Source organism: Thunnus albacares, chromosome 10, assembly GCF_914725855.1.
Source record: "Thunnus albacares chromosome 10, fThuAlb1.1, whole genome shotgun sequence".
Lineage (NCBI taxonomy): Eukaryota > Metazoa > Chordata > Actinopteri > Scombriformes > Scombridae > Thunnus > Thunnus albacares.
The window spans coordinates 24,957,853-24,978,957 of record NC_058115.1 but is presented as its reverse complement, the minus strand read 5'-3'; positions in this window follow the sequence as shown (position 1 = coordinate 24,978,957).

Here is a 21,105-nt window from a genome sequence, read left to right as displayed (position 1 = left end):
CTCTTTCTTGCTTGTATCCTTTTCCCCTGTGCATTGGTCTCTCTCTGTTCTCAGTATTTTGTGTGTCATAATGTTCAGTATGTTCTCAGTCTTTCTGGATGTAAGTGACCTAAAAGAGCCTCTAATAACTATGTTTTTTTTTCACTGGCTCACTGTCTGGCTTTTTTATTATGTGTATCCCTGCCAATCAGATTGCAGATTGCAGACTGAAGTACCAGAATTAATGATTCCAGTAAAGTTTTACACAGTTTCGGGAAGTTTCTAGTTTACTGAACAGCCTTATTTTATTGAACGGACCCATAGCTGTTGAAAATTCTGATACTTACTACATTTTCTCATTTTGAAAATGTAGTAAGGACCACTTCTTGTGTAATCGTCATTCTTCTGGCGGTCAATAGTTACTCACTTTTTTCTAACAGTGTGGCTGATGGAGCCTGAATGACCTGGATTCTGCCACCTGTGACAGAAATTTACATTAAGTGAACAGTGTAGAGTTTTGTAAAGTAATAAGGAGCAATATTTGTACACTTGATTATGTTTTTTCACAGAATATTCCAAAAGTATTCTTGGTCCACGTTTCTTTCAGTTAAGGCCAAATGTGCAATATTTGAAAATTTCAAACTTTGGCAACTAGTAGTATCAAAAATGACACAGTAATGGACAGCACAAGGTGCTGGTGACAGATGGAAACAAAATTAATGACACCTGGAACAATAATGCAGGCTAGGAAATAGATTATACTGATATGAATCTTAAAATGGCAAAACATAAAACAGAATAGAGCAGGCAATCATAGAAAACATAATAATATCAGAAAACACATCAAATAACACAGTGGGGAAGAGATGTATGTTTGCACGTGCACTGTATGTGTGTGCGTGGTGTGTTAGCAGGTTGTGTGTGTGTGTGGGCGTTTGGTTTGACTTTTCATTATTTAAAATGGATGTAAAGCAGAAACATTCCACATCCTATGTGGTCTGTATCACTCAACACAGAGAGAATTAGACACAACTTTATGTCTACATGTTGAGAGCATGTGCGTCTGTGTGTGTGTGATGATGTGTGTGTTGGCTAAAATATGTTTCTGCATCTGTGTTTTCATTTGTGTTTGTGTGTATGTGTATGTAAGCATCTGTGGAGGCCTTAGCTTCCTTTGTGTGTGTGTGTGTGTGTGTGTGAGTGAAAGACTCCCTTCTCTACATTCAGAGAGATACAGCTTGTTGATAAAGCTTTGAAACTGAGCCAAAAATCTGCTGTTTTTTAATCATTTCAGCTACGATGGAAACATCATTAGTCATCCAGACATCAGCGCACATTAAATCTTTCTCTGGGACAGGCAGGCAGAGGAGCCATCATTCTTGGAAAATATTTTCTTGTACAAATGTTATGACAACCATGTCATTTTCCGCATATTTTTAATACCACGAGAAGTCTTAAATATTCTGTCTAGGGAAAGATAATCTGTTGGTCTGAGTTTTTGACAAAGTGCCAAAAATTTACAGCAGCTTTGACCTTTCTTGGTGTAGCGCTTCCCTCCCACCTCTCTTTCACCTTTCTCATTCGAAGTCTTCTCTTTGTTTTTTTACTTTCCTCCCCCCATTCTTCTCCTCTGTCTCTCTGATAACTTTCTCCCTCTCTTACAGTAGCTTCTTCCCTTCAATCTTCTCTGTTTCCCCTCACTTATCTTCCAAACATTTGTGTTTTCCTTCTTGTTTTCTCTTCCATCTTCTACATCTTAACCTTTTCCCTCTCTTCTTGCCCTCTCTACCATCCCTGACTTCCTCTTTCTGCTGCCTTCTTCCCCCACACAACAATTCTTCATCCTCTCCCTCTTCTTCTTCTCCTGTTTCTTCCCTCCCCCCTCTACCCACACTCCTCCTGTTGTAGAATCATAAAACTGCAATCATTTGTTCTTTGCAACTGGCCTCAGGCAACTCAAATCACAGAGACAAAAATAGGGAGGGGGGTGGATGGAGAATGGGAAACATTCAGGGAGAAAGTCAGAGAATAAAACTTAGAGAGATAAATTGGGATTGAAATAAAGAGGAAGGATACGATGAAGCATGAGGCATGAAGATGAAGTTAAAATCAAAGAGACATGGGAGGAATGAGCATTGTGAGAGAAGATAGATGTGATGACGATTTCTGCAGGAAAAGAGGAACAAGATTTAATGTTTTCATATTCAAAATCAGAGGCATAACAGACATTTATAGGGAGGATAAGAGAAAAGTTAATAAAAAAGAGAGATGAAACACAAACTAAGAAAGAGAGAGAAATGAAAAGCTTTTTCATCCATCCCAGGCTGTGACACCGCCAGTGTACTGAGGACTTGATTGAGAACACTTCATGTGATTGGTGTAATGTTAGCCTCTGCGACCTCCCTAAGCACTTAACGGGGAAATGACCACCACACTCTGGGTAATTTGTGCCAATTAGCTACCACGGCAACCACTGATGTAAGGGTATCAGCTGTCCTTTAATCAGGCTTCAGGCATCATCTCAGGTTATGCTGAGAAATGTGAGAATGTATGTGCACGCATAGACACATAAAAGTACATAGACTCCTATGACGTATCCTATGATGACCTTCACTGAAACAAAGCAGACAAAAATAGCAGGATTACTGTAGCATATGCATGTACTTTATTACTGTTTTCCATGGTAACTCAATGAATATCAGAATTCAACTTTTTGGTTTATTACAACTCGGGTCTTTTCTGGCTATGATCACTGTATGAACACTGCTCTCACCAAAGTAACTGCTAACAGCTGGTAACATGACAACAACACTGCAACAAAGACAAACAGGGCAATAAACTTGCAGTCAGATGATCAGACAGCCTGTAATCAAACTTTATTGGGACTTTATTTGTGAACCTAAATGCTAGTAATAATCCGTCTGCTGTGCAAACTGTGCGTGCAATCACTACGGTAAGTGTGCTAGGTCAAAACTGACCAAGTTCGGCTAACCTCTGGGTTTATTTAAAACCTACATGATCATCTCTTTTATCTTTCATCATCTTTTTGTCCTCTCTTCACTGTGTTTTTGCATCTTTTGTCTTCTTGTCTTAACTTTATCTTAATTTTGTCTTGCTTTTGTTTTGTTTTGGCCTTACTGTTTGGCTTTCTGCTGTTATATTGCCTTCCAGTATTCTGCTTTTGTTTTGTATGTCAAAGCACTTTGTAAACTCTGTTTTTAAAAGTGCTATGAAGTTATTATTAATATTATTATCTCACTGCCTGTGTTCCTCGTTCTGACTCCTTTTTGGCAAATTGCAGTGTTCATAGATTCCTACAGGTGAGTAAAATGTTATTATTACTGATATTAGTAATACTGATGATTCAAACCATTTATTTCAACAAATGTGAATTTGAATTTGGCAGTGTGTCTCTGCTCAGGTGACGCTCTGGAATAAATCAGACCAAGCTTGACACAGACTTGTCCTTGAACTCACCACCACACTGGCAGGGCTGCAGAGATTTTACAATATTAATGAACACATAGAAGAGAATCCTGAAACCAGCCCTAATGCTGATTCTAAAGAAAGTTAAGTTGGCGGAGGGAGTTAAAGTGCATGCAGGTAATGTGTTGAGAGCATCGAGGAGCAGTGCAAACGTAACCATTCTGATAACTACACCGCTTCATGTGTCTTCACTATGAGGTAATGAAAAAAGTTGAAGGGCATGAATGCTTGGACGATATATGGAACATGTGACTATAAAACAACTTCTGCACATGTGTGAATCACTGTCATGCTCCATATATGATATGGCAATAAGAAAATAAGACGCAGGTTGTATGAAACTGGAATTACCTTTTAAAGAGAGACTTAGAAATACGTGCTGAAAACATGTTATTAATAAATCACCCGATGTATTAATCATTAGAGACAATGTATCTGAAATCATTGGACGCTGGTTTAAAACTCTTTCCAAAATCAAAACAATGCCAATAAAATGAAATGAAATGAAATCAAACAAACTGTCAGCCTCCATCAACTCCTACATTATTTTGCAAGGTCTGCCTTTATGTTGGATTTTGTAGTGAAACTGCTGGGTTCCCTCGCACCCATAGGGAGACCGCTGTAAGGCATAAAATATGAACTGTTTTACAGTTACAGTTATATTTCTCACCACTGCTATTATTCAAAATGTCAGTCGTCAGCTCTTGGTGCAAGTTTCTTCTGTTATCAAGCACTGTTACTGGCTCTTGTCCCCCTTCTTAGTTTTCAAAACACATTCACATGACACATGAAGGAACAGGGTTTACGGGAAACGTGGTATTAATTTTGAAAAACAAACACCTTTAATATAGTTTATGAGTGGCCAACTTAACACCATTGTTCTTACGCTGTAAAGTCTACCCATGTGGTTTGTACCTGGAAGGATGCCGCATTAAATCCTCATACTCGCTCTGAAAATCTGGTTCAGGAAAGAATGAATAACGCTCTCACTGCTCTAAACACTGATATTGAGATGAGCAAGGTAGGTAAACCCCAGAAGCTGCAGAGTAGCTGAATAGTCACAAGAGGAAGAGGACTGTGGTTGTGGTTGTGTGATACGGAGCTTGAAAAGAGGTTGCATGTTCAGCGAGCTCTCCCTGAGTAAATAAAGGTTAAAAAGAAAGTCAACCGCCCGATGTTTCCACCCAGGCACTGACTCATCCCTGCTGGGGTTGGTCATCCTTGTCAGCTCATCTTGTGTCCAGTGGCATGAAAGGATGGCAGTTGGATGACAATTCAGCATTTTTTGGCTGCTACATCCCTCCTCATCTTCTGCTCCGGAGCTTTCCATATGGTTTTAATTTTCTGTGCAAGCCGCAATGTCAAAAATCACTACATCTTTGGAGGTCAGTGATCACAAAAAATCTGTTTTTTTCATCTGTATTTAGGCTGCTTTTTGGCTTCCCATCCACTAATGACAGATATTTAACGGATACAAAAAGGGGAAGAAACAGAGACCCCTAAGGTATTGCCAGTTCGTCTTTATCTTCTCTCTGCTTCTGTCCATTGTGGCGGAGGGGAAGTGGTTTCTGCAGTGTGAGCCATGTTGGCTACAAACACCAGAGACAGACAGATAATTACACTGTCAGACTACAATGTGTATGTGTGTGCATGCAGATGCATCCCAGCTAATCTGTTATTTGTTTCTGTAAAAGTGTTTCAATTTGTCTCTGTGCAACAGTTTTCACACTGGGCCAACAACATATTTAAACCCTTTCAACCCACTCTTGATTCTGGCCTTTCCAGTGTTTAACACAGACATATTTTTTTGGCCAAATCCCAAATGTCTGGACTCAACAGGGAGATCTCCGACTCTGAACCGCACTCTTGCTAAACCTAGGAAGGGTGGGAGCTGTTCCTTAAAAGAAATGAGCAACTCCAAGACGGCTCTCATGAGAATTTCTGGAGCTCTCCATAAATTATGTAGCTTTTCAGCACATGACAGTCAGTGTTTGACCACACTGGGTGGCACTAAAACTTTCAGAAGACAGTTGTGAGGAACATCATGTATGCGTTATTTCAACCATTTTTGAACAATATAATCACATTGAATCCTGTGGTTAAACATCTTCTTTAGTATCAAATCTGTGTATGCAGATGCAGATTTCTCTTATATGCAAAGAATATAATATTGAAATGATCGATAAATGCTTTTTTTTTTCACCATAAATGCATTAAATATAAAAGGACTGAAAGGACTGGAGAAAATACGGATCTCATGCTGTCTTCTCTTGACAGTTAAAATGAAGTGCCTTTGAACCAAGGATTTTATAGTGATGCAGTGTGACAGTTTAGTGGCCAACAGACGACTGTGCAGTGAACTGCATAAACATGTGTGAACAAGATGCGGGGGGCATTTCTGTAAATACCAATGCATGCTTTTCAAAAAGTAGACACTGAAGTCTTCGTCTTTGTTCTGATTGGGGTCATGGAATTATATGAAAAAATATTTTTAAACTTTTTCCAGTAATAAAGTGCAATTCATGTTTTGTGTCAATAAAAATAAGACCCCCCTCTCCATCTCTCAAGTTATTCTGTGTTAATACGTATTACAGTAAGTGATACTCTCAACAAAACACTGCTCAGGTGCATGATTTTTCACCCTTTGATATTGATCTTGAGCTTTATTGTACACTAACAATAAGATCAAGGTCAACCTGGTTGATTGCTTTATGACCCAAAATATGTCTTAGGCACCACCACGGCTTTGGTGTGGAGCCCTGAATAACAAAAGCAATGTTATTATTGTTATCCAGGCTAACAGGGTCAGTGACTTGTCTTACTCAGGTCAAAGCATAAAAAGACTTTGAAAGGCCTGATCTCAGCCATCATTTGTGTATCTAACTCTCAGAAAAGCAATTTTTCTGCCAAGCAGCACTTGGTCACAAAGATTTAACCAGCCAGCCCTAAACAATGGGCTCCTGTCAGCTTGATCAAACACTGGTAGGAAAACACAGAGTAGGTCCTTTCAGGCCTTACAGGCAGAGCACAGTTAGTGGGTACAAGCATCACACACACACACACACACACACACACACACACACACACACACATACACAAATCAGAAATGCATACACATCTCCATATCAGGTATGCATCAGCTATGCATGCATGCTTTCAATTCAAAACACACATGCACACTCACAGGCATGGGTGCACACATGCACACACACACACACACACACATTCAAGTGGTGCTGGTGTTGCTGTTTCCCCTCTAATCCTTGTTTCACTGATGTAGAAATGGATTCAGAGGTCTGCCCCTGATAGAGGGGCTCCAGGCTGTTTAGGCTCTCTGTCTGATCCAGCCAGGCCAGAGCCATAGTTCACATTAGGGTTAGGCAAATCTGTCTCAAAGGACAAACTAAAGTCCAGGAATTCCAGCCCTGACTACACAGTTTTGGCTTAAAGATTGTCAATATAAAGGGAAACATATGGATTCACCATAGGCATGTTACTCTTGTGAGTTTTTAATGCTTCATAAACATAGGTCAGGAATGGGCTAAGTTCACCTTTTTCAGCCCATAACATGTGAATTTCTTTTTATATGACCAAGTTATCAGATCCAACCTATTGAAATATAACTAAGGAACTCAGTAACATTCTTACATTTTCTTACAGTTTCTACACTTTCATAGTAACACAAGCTTGACTCCTGAGACACATGGTGCAAGAACAGCAGTAATATGAAGATAGATGGCATTACCTCCATAACAGCCTGGACTGTGTGCACTAGGGACTGGCATAGACCAGCACCCTGAAATTGCTCAGGGTAAGTTACCCAGGTTGCCTTAAATCACAACAGAAAATAATGGTACTATGAAATTTTGGCGGGATCTGACTAATTTAATAAAGGAGCATAGCTAACCTTGGCAGGACAGATAATTGATGTTGTTTGCACAAAAAAACAAATCTATTGGTGGGCTAGCCAAGCGGTGTACTACATGGAAAAGAGACAGAGGCCAAATGTGCCTAGTTGTTACAAAAAGTGATTGTCTCACACAAAAGAGAAAGCAGTCACACAACATGTGATGTCCATAAGATAAATAATAGGCCAACATGACACATCAGTATTTATGTTTTGTATGAAATTTATCAGGTTAGCAAATTGATGAGGGTTTGCTTGTTAGTCAGCTGCCTTCTCAGTCCAGCTGGCATCTTGCTCTCCCACCACTTCATCCTGTTGGTTGTTCAGCAGAATATGAACATGAAAACTTTGATGCTGAGTGACACAATGATCCCTGTTCCTCAGCGTCTGCCAACAATTTGAGCAGCAAGCTGTGACTGTCTAATTCAATGTAGCATAAACTCTCACACTCACTGAGAGTGGTTATGCAATAACTCACTAGCGATTTGGCCCCTCCGCAAAATCTCACCAGCGGCTTATACAGTGGAATGGCTGAAGTGTGACAAATAAAATAGAATTTAATAAGTTCTTATCCATCACATTATACATATGTTTTCTTCTGTGTAGCCACAGTTATTTCAGATTTTGAAAACAATCTGATTTTCCTGGCTGACTGGCTGGCACACTGGTAACCAACAGACCCTAAATCTTAAAAACTACCAATGTGGTTTTCAAATGTACTGTTCTTAGATTTGTTATGCTATTTTGCTACTATTGAAAGATGAAATAACATTCTTCTGCTGAGGAATGAGAAGTTGATTTGACAATTCAACACACTCAAGGGTTTTGCTTCCACTTGGTCTGACAAGACCAGTAGCTTATCTTAGCTAATGTTAGCAAACTCGAGATATGTGTCGCTGTGTAACAGGAATTTACAACTGTTTTCTACTTGACATACCAAGTCTAATAAGTCTTTGAACCTGTATTTACTGATTTTTTTGGCCACTTTGGGTGGCAGAAACAAACTGAAAGCTCAACACAGATGTATTAATCTTTTACATCGATACATGGCAAACTTACTAGCAAACAGTTGCCTATTTACACTTCCAGCAGATACAAAGCATTACTCCAAATAAACATTAGTGTTTATTTGGAGTCATGTTTGTCCAATATTCACTTTCCTTATAGCTCTGTTTTGCTCTTTAACTATTAAATACTACAGTAGGTTCACCAGCAAGTCGCTAACTTTGTCTCTGCAGCTGCCTGCTGTGGCTGAAAACAGCAATAACAACAGCAGTAAAGCTGTGGGCTGGAAAACTAAAACAATGACCTTGTCAAGTCAGTTTTATTTATATAGCGCCAAATCACAGCAGCATTTATCTCAGGGCATTTTTCACATAGAGCAGGTCTAGACTGTACTCTTTAATTTACAGAGACCCAACATTCCCCCATGAGCAAGCAAATGACGACAGCAGCAAGGAAAAACTCCCCTTTAACGGGAAGAAACCTCGAGCAGAACCGGGCTCTACGTGTATATCTAGGTCACCCACTATAATTACTTCATCTGTATCTGTATCTGATGCTATAAAGCTCTTTACAGCTGAGAGGAACTGTAGAGTCGGGATATTTCTTTGTGGGCTCACCGTTACGAATGATCTCTCGCATATACAGGTAGTTATGTAATCTATTGTGAATATAAAAATACTGTGGACCTATAACAAATATTTGATCATTTCATAATGCTCATTGTGTCACACCTGCATCTGGCCTGCACTGGTTTTGAAATGCCCGCGAAGCTGTGAGGGTTACAGCTCTGTACATCAAACAATTATTTTTAGATACTCAACACAACATGCCCAATTGCCCACAAATTTAACTGTGGGACTCATAGGTCTGCACTCCTAACAATTTCTGTTTTGCAATGATTTGTGCAAATATTTATACAGATCTTCTTGTCCCAGCAGAGAAGAGCAATTGTATTACAGATTATGCTGACACATTTACAAACAAAAACCATGCTTAAGTAACCCAGTGTCAAATAAGGTTTTAACATATTAATAATGTATTAATATAACGTTAAGATTTTTCCTTATTTGAACTAGTAGAGAGAGATCAGCCACTCAGAATTCAGTTGGTTTAGCCCCACCTCTAGCTGAACATGACTGACAGATCATGACGCACTTGCATGATCGGGTATGTGTGTGAGAAAGAGAAGAGACGTGCAAAGAAAACTGATGAGTAGCATTAAAAGTTTACAGTTAGTAAAACTTAATGTATCTACAAGCTAACTAGTCAACACAGATGATAACCAAAGTAGAAGCCCGTTCCATCCATTTCAGTAAGCTAGCTGTATGGTGCTAATGTTGCTAATTGTGCGTGCGGTGCAACCTTACCTGCATGTTTATTGAATTTGGTGGAAATGTTTATGGCTTAGTGCCATAATTGTTCATTGCTGATAGTGGGTTGAAGCAGTAATGCTAACGCTACTGACATAGTAGCAATTTAGCAGTACAATATGTGAGAAGGATGTTGAAACAACATGTTGTTGTCCATTATTATTGTATTATTATTTTGAAGATGTAAATGTTTATGCAATAGTATTAACATTTTACTGTGGGGAATGTGAGAGTTATGTTAATGTTATTTGTCCTTTCACTAGAGAGTGGGCATTGCAAATATTAGCAGGGTCATATGTAACATGTCCACTGCCTACAGTCTCTTCTAATATTTGATTGAGGTAAAGCTTAATGATATTAGCATAATGGATATGTTATTAGTTGTTGTTTAATTAGCACTATAGTGTACAACGATGTATGCTGGTATTATAGTACAGTGGTTCAGATATTGATATTGAGACTTACAGTTATTGAACTAGAGTGTAATGCAAAGCCTGAACATGTTATCATTGAGTATTATACTGTATGTGATGCTTAGTGTTACATTCTTATTGTGCTTTAGTATAATTGTTGTACAACAAATAGACAAAACAAAATCTTGTTTGCAAAACCAAACAGGTCAAGTCGTATGGACAGAGTAAAAGCCACTTCTGAAGATCCGTTCCTATCGATGGTAAGCCTCGCAGCGTGATTCTGCCTGGAACGCAGAACTGACTCATCGAATACTCCACCTGGTGGTAGGGTTGTGTCAGTCTGCTACACACTTATCCACACAAAAAAAGAGTGCGCTCTATCCCAAGAAACTGTGACAGGAGCAGTCACAAACATTAAGAAAACTAGGCTACATACAGTGGATTGACCGGACAAATATTGAAAGTGATCACAGAATACACAGACTTTATTGACTATTGACAAACTAAAGACTCTTTTATTCTCTTTTAAGGGCCCATTTTTAAATTTTTCATTCATCTGTTACGTAAATGTTGTGAGCTATCACTTGCAAATATAAATGACTAAAGTTTTGACCAGGAGTGGGTTACACTTACCTTGTCTAATTATCCAAAACAGTCCACACAATGACCATGTCCTCCTGTCTATCCTCCCTTTTTTGCGTTTTACTCTGTTTGTCGTGGTGGTGCACTCCAGTGATTAGCCTGTAACTGGTTACTTTCCGCTTGAAGTGCCACCCTAGCTTGTTTAATTTGAATTTTCACCACCTTGTTGGTTTTCTAGATTTGAAGTTTACCATAACACACTCAACTTTGCAGAGCAGTTCACTGCATGCGTGACATGTTTACTATGTGCTTGCTGTTGTAATGGAAACAGGATGCCATATTGGTTTGACGCAAACAGCACCAATTGCCCGAGCGTGTCTTTTAACCAGACTCATACCAATGGTATAGTGACGTCACCTTCGGGGAATAAAAAATGGCTTCACTCATGTAAATGGGAGAGAGTACATGTAATATGTAATAAAAAATATGGTACAAAGTGCATCCTGTATCAGTTCAATATGGAACACGTCTTTTAGTTTCCAATTATGGGACGATTCTGTATTTTACAGGACCATTGGCAACCCTACTTGCTACACCTAAATATTCCACCAACTTATTTTAATTTCTGTATATTGACATGAGAGAACATTAAGAGACAGTGAATGACATGTGACCAAACAAACACTGACTATGGCTCCACTTCAAGTAACCCATCGCAGTCATCTGTGGTCAGGAGGTCTCTGCCCAACTCATGTGCTATGCACGACTCTGGCGGAGCTTATCTCGTGTATTTATCCAGCGCTGATCCACTGTAGCTCTGCCTGGAAGCTGTAGCCTAGTCAGGAATTCAGAGTTGTGACAAGGTTTACGTTGGCTGAACCGCCTGAAACTGGAGCTGAGCGCCGCAATGCAGTCAAATAAATCATCTAAAGAGAGGGATGGCACAGAGAAAGACAAACAAATAGCTTTTTTACAAAACAGTGTTTCCAGCAATGTTTCTTTTGGCAAGAGACAAAGTGAAAGAGAGAAGAACAGAGAAAGGCACTGACACAGACAAGCAGAAAGAGATAGGATCCACAGATGGTAAATGCATGTCAGGTACTCTGTCAGTGAATTTATAGCAGAGTTTACATGAAGATTGCAATCCTCAGTGTCATTATGTGGTCAGTGGTTTCATTCATACCTCAAACCGTATAACACCATCATGTGAGACAGCCAGTCGTCCACTGTGTTTAAACAATGGCTGATTTTCTAGGAATCATCAGCTGACAGGGTTCCAGGGGAAGAGAAAGACAAACTGACATACAGACAAATGATGAGAGAGATAGTCAGAGTTAGAGAGGAAAACGGGAGAGAGAGGATGGGACAAAGATGAAGATGCTGATGTGACACTACAGCTATCATTTTTGATTGTGCAAGAGAGAGCAGGGGAGAGAGAAGCATGGACTGAAAGTTGATCTAAGCACTGTGGGGGAGGGAGAGAGTTATGAGAACGACAGAGAAAATGACAAAGAGAAGCGAAGAGAGACAGATAAGGAGAGAAAAAGTGAAGAATTGTGAATGACACAGCAGGACCCATGAGGCCGTTGTAACAACACCAGGTCTGATTAGAGCAAATTACTCCTCTCTCTTCCAATCAGTTTCAGCATGTATTAATCTCCCCTCTAGACAGCAGCCATCAAATGCTCAAAGCAGAACTTAGAAATGCTCTCCACCTCCTCAGCAACTGTTGTTAACATGTTGATATGAACAATTTCTGATTTTTCCAGTGAATATGCTCAGTGGCAAACAGAATAAGGGGATTTTCAGACCTGCACTTTTAGTCCGGTTGACTCAGACACTGGTTCGTTTTCCCCCTTTGGTGTGATTAGTAGGTCTAACACAGCAATTGTACTGTTTGGACCAAAACAACAGACCCTTTGAGGATGTGGTCTCAATACACTCCCAGACAAACTATGAAATGGTTCTTTTGTGAAGAACACTGCACTGTAACTTGTATTCTCTTGTTTTATCTGTCTTATTCCCTTTTTAGCTTGTTTTTATTTCCAAACACTTTTTAATTGTTTTTATATGTTTTTTTACTTGTGTTGCTTTTATATTCTGTTTTAATGCCTTTTATGCTCTATGTAAAGCACTTTAAATTCCCTTGTTGTTGAAATGTGCTATACAAATAAATTTGCCTTGCCTCGCCTTGTGAAGGGAACGTAATCCGCACTTGATCCGACCCAGCTACTAGGCGCCACTGGGCGAGTGAACGTTCTCACATGGCTCATAGTGATGCATTTCGGTTCACCTTGATTTTTCTCTGTGTGAAAAGAAAACACACCAAGTTTACCAACTCATCCACTGATTCAGACCAGAGCAAACGAACTATAGGTTTGAAAATGCCCTGAGACCGTGTTGCACTACACAAGTACAGTATGTCAACCCTGTTTTAGATTGATTTAATTTCTTCCAGTCAGCCACTGGTTTACAATCATTTATTGAAGTTAGCTCATAAAACTTGATTGAGCCACACAGTCCTTCACAGTTATCCTTTAATTTCCTTACTGTCATATACAAATAAGAGAGATGCTGTAAAACATGCATTCATAAGCTGTGCTATTAGCTAACCAAACCCGAAAACACTGATACTGACAATTCTGTTATTTCTTACATTAAAGAGCTGCGTGACTTAAAATATTTGACTGACCAAACATACCCTGTTAGCAACTGCCAGGATCGATAATGAATTGACTTATTTAGGTCATTACATCCTCTGCAGATTCATTTATGCTCTGCGGCTGTATTGCACTTGCACTGTCCGGTCAGTACTTCACAGTGTTTAAACAAACACTGATTTCCTAGGAAAAATCCACTGATGAGGGTCCAGAGAGACACAGATAGATAGGCTGACAAAACTGTTTCCAAACCTAGTTCACTCCACACCCAATTTGCAAGTGATCTGACTTTCTTGTACTGATATAATCCAGCCACGATGTGCACTGACCCTGTTTAAACAAAGCAAGAGCCGGAAAAAGTAATTAGGTCACATAATTAAATAAATACATCCAGGGGAAACAGTGAACAGGTGTTCTCAGGCCACGAGTGGATACACAGATATATATATAACTATATGAAATCTAACCTTTCGGGTCATATCCTGAAAATATAAAGTTCTAAACAATAGGTCTTAAACAACAATATTTCACATTCCAGTTTTTTTTGAATTCATAAAATATCTGAACTGGGGCTTTAAGATTCCTTTGTTTCCTCTGTCCAGCTGTTAATCTATTGTTATTGATTACTTTTAAGTGCAGAGATTAAACATGTGTGTGTCCTGGCTAATGTGAATGTATGACTGTTATGACTTAGACTAATTTCACAATTACAAAGACTCACAGAAAGAGTGGTCTCCAGTCATATTTTACTCATTATACATCCTCCCTCTGTTTCTGTTTTCTTCATGTCTCCTCATTAATCTTTTCTTCAGCCCTAAAACACATATTTTCCCTGTTCTCCCCCTCTTTGTTCTTTTATTCGTCTTTAATTTTCGCTTTCTATTTGACTTCCTCTGAGTGTACTGGAGTATAAAGAACTAGATCTGCAGTTGACAAAACAAGGTCATCACTGGCTGTTCTGGAGCTTTTGGCCATATTACATGATCCCTCTTAATAGATGGAGTTTGCCCAGCTGTCATGGAATAGAATAGGTGTGAAATTTAACTTCCAATTATTTTTGTTCAGTTTAATTTCAATTTGAAATAAAGTTAAGCCATCAAGCTTTAAGCCATCAGCCAAGAGCCTGCATGCAGCTGCTGTTACAGGTTTGAACCATTAAACTATTCTTAACTGATATATTGATATTTAATGAGATTGATTACTGAGGTTTGAATAACATCCTCAAAGGAAATGAGGCTGAAACTCTGAAGCTTAAATGTTCTATTTGGCTCTGCTGTTGGCCCTCTGACAGGTAGAGAGCAGAAGTCAGATCACCTGTAACCCCTGATTGTCTCATTTCAAGACCTTTCTGACCAACAGGAAGGAGCGTGACAATCATAGAAAGTATTGTAAGTATTGAACTGGGAAAGAAAGCTTGTAGGTTTTCTGCACCTACTGCATGGAACAATCTACAGACTGATCTTAAACTTCGAAACTTCCTCTGGTGGTAAAATACTTAAAGTTGAGCAAAGTTCATAGTATCCCTGAACCAGGCACGTGCACAGATAGACCTCAAAGTCCTGTTATTCCTGCTACATCCAGCATGACACAACAATATACTCACCACCTCATCTTGTTTCTGAGTGTAGCTGACAGAGGATTTATATTAGTACATGTTAGTATTAATAGTTTACTGCGAGGTAAAGTGACTGTATTGACAGAACTCAGTAGTGCAGAACTAGTGTTCGGGGGGACTATTATTGTCATGGCACATCCCATGCAAAGCAGTTGTCATTGTGTTTGTGTTATTAATGTCGGACATTAAAGTAATGCCTTATGTACGATTACAGTAAGCATACATATTTCCTTTCTTTGTATTTTATGTGTTATGTTTGCTCAACAGGTGAATATGTTTATAAGGACAGTGACTAAATGTCATTATATATTTAGGCAAATAGGTATATTTGGATGAAGGAATGTGAACTGTTAAATCCATTATAAACCAGCGTCTATTACACCTTATCTAAAGCTTATGTGTCGCTTTTTAGAATTGTGGCTCAAATGCATGATGTCTTCCAAGCCTCAGCATTATGATATAATATGTGAATTATATTAAACTAAACTAAACTACATTAAGCACAAGTAATTGTATCTTAGTCATACAATATCAGCTTCTTCTTATTGCCTCTTGTCACTGAAGCAATTACGCCTTCTAGGGAGAGTTGGTAAGAGACGAATATGGAGGCGAGAGAGGCAGCCATGCAGCCAAAGGAAGTGCATTTTTGTCAGCAGTAGAGCTTCTGCAAGTGAGGATGTCAGTCAGTGTCAGTAAGAGTTTGGCCGGTTGACGAGAGGAGAATTCACTGAAATACGCTTCATTTCTTTGCATGTATCATTAATTAACTATCATGCAGTGTTTGAACCAACCTCATTTATGAGTTTGTTTTAAATACATGCTCCTCCAATATCCTCTGCACATCCCTGCCTTGAACAATTTTGCCTTGAAATCTATTGAGTCCAGTTTGTCTGTGTGCAAATGTTTCATCTGATCATTTTTAATATTACTCAAATCAATGTGCTTTTATGTTGATTTATTGTTGAAACTCTGTGTTGCTGCTGTTCTTGGCCAGATCTCCCTTGTAAAAGAGATATTTGATCTCAGTGGGACAAACCTGGTTAAATAAAGGCTAAAAGAAAAAAAAAAAAAGAGCTCTTACCGGTTAATACTTTGCTTTTACTGGGTTTCTCAGATGACATTGGTGGGCAACATTCTCGTCTTCTCCTAGTGAAAATAGCATCTTAATGATATAGTTTATTCTTGCTCTGTAATATAAAAGTTTGTCTGTATCTTACCAAGTTCTCACTGTTGTACTTTTAGTAAAATGTATGGAATAGCTTTTCTACAACTATGGTATTCCTTACAGTTGTAAATTTAAGTTTTTGTGGCAATTCAGGAAACAGTAGGTATATTAAGAAGGAATAAGTCAAAACCGCCTGTCTCAAATAATGTTTTCAACACTAGTTACGACTGAGTGTCATGTTTTTTTTTTCTTGCACATTGTTCTGACATTGTTACCAGCCCACAATAGGCACTATTCAAAATGCCTTAAACTTTGTACATTCTATCTCATTTAAACGTTATTACATGTGTGTAACCAATAAAAGTTAATAGAAAGTGTGATTAACTCAGTGTGCAGTAGTACACTGGCTGTGGTTTGAGTCTGACTGTGCTTTCACTGCTGTAAACTCAATTCAAGGTCATGAGTTGCAGGCAGCGTTTTGAGGAATCTGGATGTGGGTTACGAGTCTGTGCAGAAACTGAAAACAAGATATCCGTTTTATTTGGAATTTTGAATCTCTCATTTTTAGAAACTCAAAGTAAACAAAGAAAGTGTTTTTTTCTGAATCATAGGTTCCTCTAGTCATTAGCTGAGAAAATAATCACACAGTCCACAGCATTACATTCTCATTTTTCCTCATTAAAATGCTCCTTTACTAAGTGCAACATTCCCGTTACTACCTCCTTCTATTATACACAACATTATTCCCATCATGTACATACAGTGCAGTATTTAAATGCTGCATTACCATAAAATAATAACATACTAGAGCCATACAGTATATGCTTCTGAGCTTCCTCTGGTGTTAAAATACTTTAAGTTAAGCAAAGTTCAAGTACGTAAAAAAGAAAATCACTTCATTCCGCAAGTGTTGTATTAAATTCAGTGTATAAGCCGTGGTGGAAATGAGGCTTGCAACAGCTTCAGCCGCCGCTGTCACAGGAGACTACCATGGAGCCAGAGTACATTTACTGTTTCTTTTTCTTTTTTTTTTAGCTTTCTTTTCACGGCATTTCTCCTCCTAACTCGAACCATTCCACCTTGGCTGCCAGCTACCAGAGAACAGAGGTCGTTAATTGTGCTGTAGATTGTAGGAACTCACTGCACACGCACAGATGGAGGAACGGGTGCACATAGGCAGAAAAGTGCATGCAGGCATTCGCATACACCCACACACACATGGCAGAGTGATAGTAATTGAAATCCTAAGTGTTGGGTATCCAGGAGTGAAAGCAGGAAGAAGGTCTTAAAACTCAGCTCTCCTGAGCATCCTAAAACACTTTTATTGACATTTATTGTGTGTTTGTCTTTGTGTGCATGTGTGTGTGTGTGTATGTGTGTACATGAAAACATGCATATATATTTCTTATTTTTTCCTGTGCAATGTGTTCTGGCATTGTTGCGTGCCCATGACACCATCTGGTTGTAAAATATGTACCAGAAGGGCTTAGTATTGTTTGAGGGCAAAAGAGAACGTTTCCCTGAGGATCATGCGATTGACTGAGGAGGCTGGCAGAGTGGCTAAATTACAGAGAACACTACACAGACCTCATCCCCGGGTGCAAAATCATTCTCAAAACAAATGATGTAGCAACATTTTGCATTTTATGAACCCACAGGCTTATGACTACTGCATTAAGAAAGTGACCTAGAGTTCATTTATTAGAAAATGAAGGATGTTTTTCCCACATGATGTCTTCCCATTTTCCAAGAAGAAAAAAAACACGTCATTTGTTTCTCCAGAACACCTAGAGCATGTAAAGATTTCTGAGAAATACTCTCTGCGGCAATTTGACTCTACAGTATGTATGTCACATTTGCAGACACGCATGCATGCACATGAGGACAAACACACTATACAATGCCTCACATTTTCACAGATTTGCAGTTTCACACTCACAAACCCAGCAGGCTTAAATAGCGTAGCTCCACCAATCACAGCACAGAAGTTTTAGCTCTCACAGGGGAGCCAGCCAATTAGAGAGACCGGTAATGCAGCCCATATGAGCAGGGGCTTCTGGGTAGTCCCAGCAGGTGTTGCGTTGATTATGATCTGACACTCTTGTCGGCTGCTAACTAGAAGCATACCTGACACAGAGGAGTGAGTTCAACAACAAACTCTTCATGTGATGCGTTTAGGAACTGGTGTAACACTTGTCTTTTCAATGACGTCTGATCATAAAGATTGTATTATGTGGGACCACACAAGTCCTAGAAACTACAGCCAGAAGATTTTAATACTTGTTCTTATAATAAGGCAACAAACATCACAAATATAATCAATATTTTATGAATCAGTTCCAATCCGTACAATTATACATGTATTTCTAGCCAAAATGTTTGGTTAAACAAGGGTTAAAGGAGCTATCCTACTGTTCAGTTCAGTCCAGATCTTTATTGTCCCTCGAGGGGAAATTTGAATTGCAGTATAAGGCAAAAACACAAACACAACATAGAAGAGGACATGGGACATTAATAACAACAGTTACAGCAAACAACCAAAAAAAAAAGAGAGTATCTGTTCATTAAAAGTGTCAAACCATTGGAATGATAGCCATAATGAAGTGCTGCTGAGCAGTGCAGTAAGGTTTAGTGCAAATTAAGCACATTTATTGAACTTGGAACAAAAGAAATTTTTCGGATGTCAATGTGACTTTGGAGATCTGATCATAAAGATACGCGGTGACACCCTACTTGGTTGCATGATGTTTTACATTCATCTCCCGTGGCTATATTTAATTAAATGCGCCGCCACATCGCTTCCTCCTGCGCCGTCTCCCTGTTTACATTTTATGTTCTACATGGTGTCTGTAAACAGTGCTCTCTCTATTTTTTATGGAGGAGAAAACAAATGTCTGCTATCACTTCCATGCAGCCACAGTAATAACACGCACTGCTCTGGTGTTTATTTATAAAAATATGAATTGTTTTTTTTTCCCAACATGGTTTTCTACATACGCTTTTCATTATACACAAGGCAAAATAATATGTTCCTACCCAGTGGTTTTTGCCACACATGAAACAAGGAAATAATGAGTTTTTGTTTAGATACTGTTTTTCCATCTTTTCCCACACTATTGCAGGACTGTGTACAAAGATATTACCAAAGACGTCCTTATCTCGAATCTGCATTTCATTCAGATGTATTCAGAAACATCCTGAAGTTATTGTCATTAAAACAAAAAAAATACATGTACACATTTTTTGAAATCTAGACCACAGAATACATTTTAAATTCATGTTTAGCAATCAGATGCAGTTAATCCTCATATGAGAATGTGAGCTAATACATCATAGTTTGCAAAATGTGTAATCAGTTCACCATCTAAACAAATCTGAAGACAGACTAAAAGTGTTTGAACAGAGGGTGCCAGAATGCTGTTATAAATTGTCTGTTAAATATCAGCTGCAAAGACAGATTATGCACCAACATAACCTTAACAAACTGAACAGCATTTATTTAACATCGTAATTCGATGTATTTAGTGGTAAAGCAAGATATTTAGAAAAGGCGTAATGTGGGGAGCGATCACTCAAGGATCAGAGCACAAGCAAATGTGCGATCGTTAAAATGGAACATGAAGAGACAACCGATTAAGAGACATTACAAAAGTTCCTGATTTTTGAGGTAAAATACATAAAATTTGTCACTTGCTAACTAGATACATTTTAAGGCATTCAACACTGGCAAGGTGAAAGAGCCATTTTGTTCTTTTTTATCATAAGTAAGGTCCAGGTAGTAGCATCCAAGTCAAAGTTTCAGGTTAGCTTTAATATTTTGTAATACACTAATATAAATGTAGACATGATGACAATAATTTACGGCCTCTATCCTCAACTGGACTCTATTTTCAGGAGTTGGACAGGGGACCAGTTAGTTAGAGACGCCATAGTAACAAAAGCTGATTTCTGCTTTGTAGCATTAGAAAGATTTGTCTTTGTAGTGCGTTAGGAAAAACAAGAGCCCCTCCCATGGTTACCACTCCACACATTATCAGAAACTTCTATCTTTCTGAGTTATATGTAAGCAGGATTTTACACACATAAACACTATTACTTTCTCCGTGCTTCTCTGATATGTGTTTGGACATGGAAATGTGATCACTTACATTCTGTCCCTGCAAACATCAACAGAAAAGATGTTATCCTGTGCCTGCCCTCCCAAGGCACAGATAACAAAACAATGACCTGCTGCCTTAAAAAGTCCTAAAAATACCATTGTAAGACTTGTCTTAACAAGAACCACATGATGCTAAGTGTATGTGAGCGTGTACTGTGTATCTGTGTGCAAGTGTTACTGGTGTTTTATCATCTGAGAAAATTGCATATTTTATAACTTTTCTGTTCTTTTGTCTTTTGACTCAGTCTAAAATATAAAATCAAAATCTCTTACTTGAAGTGCATGTACAGTATATCATCTATGACAATCAAATCATCACTGGAATATTTTGTGAGCATGTGAAGCTTTGACTCAAGAGAAAAATACAAACAAACTACAGTTACATGGCATTTTCCCCTCAACAGCAGCCCTTTAAAGATACATCTATAGACATTGCCACGATACATTTAAAACAGCCCTTATCTCTAACCAGGGCCATATGATTCCACAGGGGGAGGTAAGTTTCTACTGCCTGGTGGTTTCATCTGAGGGAAGTTTGTTAAAGTCATCTATCCATGACATGACAGTCAGACCTCTAGCTGTGGTCGAAATCAAACACCCCCATCTTATCTCCACTTAAAGACCCCCTTCCCTTAACTCCTCTCTTTGATCCTGTTTGATCTAGAGGGAAAGTAAAAGGGGGGAGTTGAGGTGAACAGGAGGATGAGAAGACTATGTTAAGCTAAAAAGGAAAGAAGAGCTGTGAAGTTCATAGAAATAAAGGA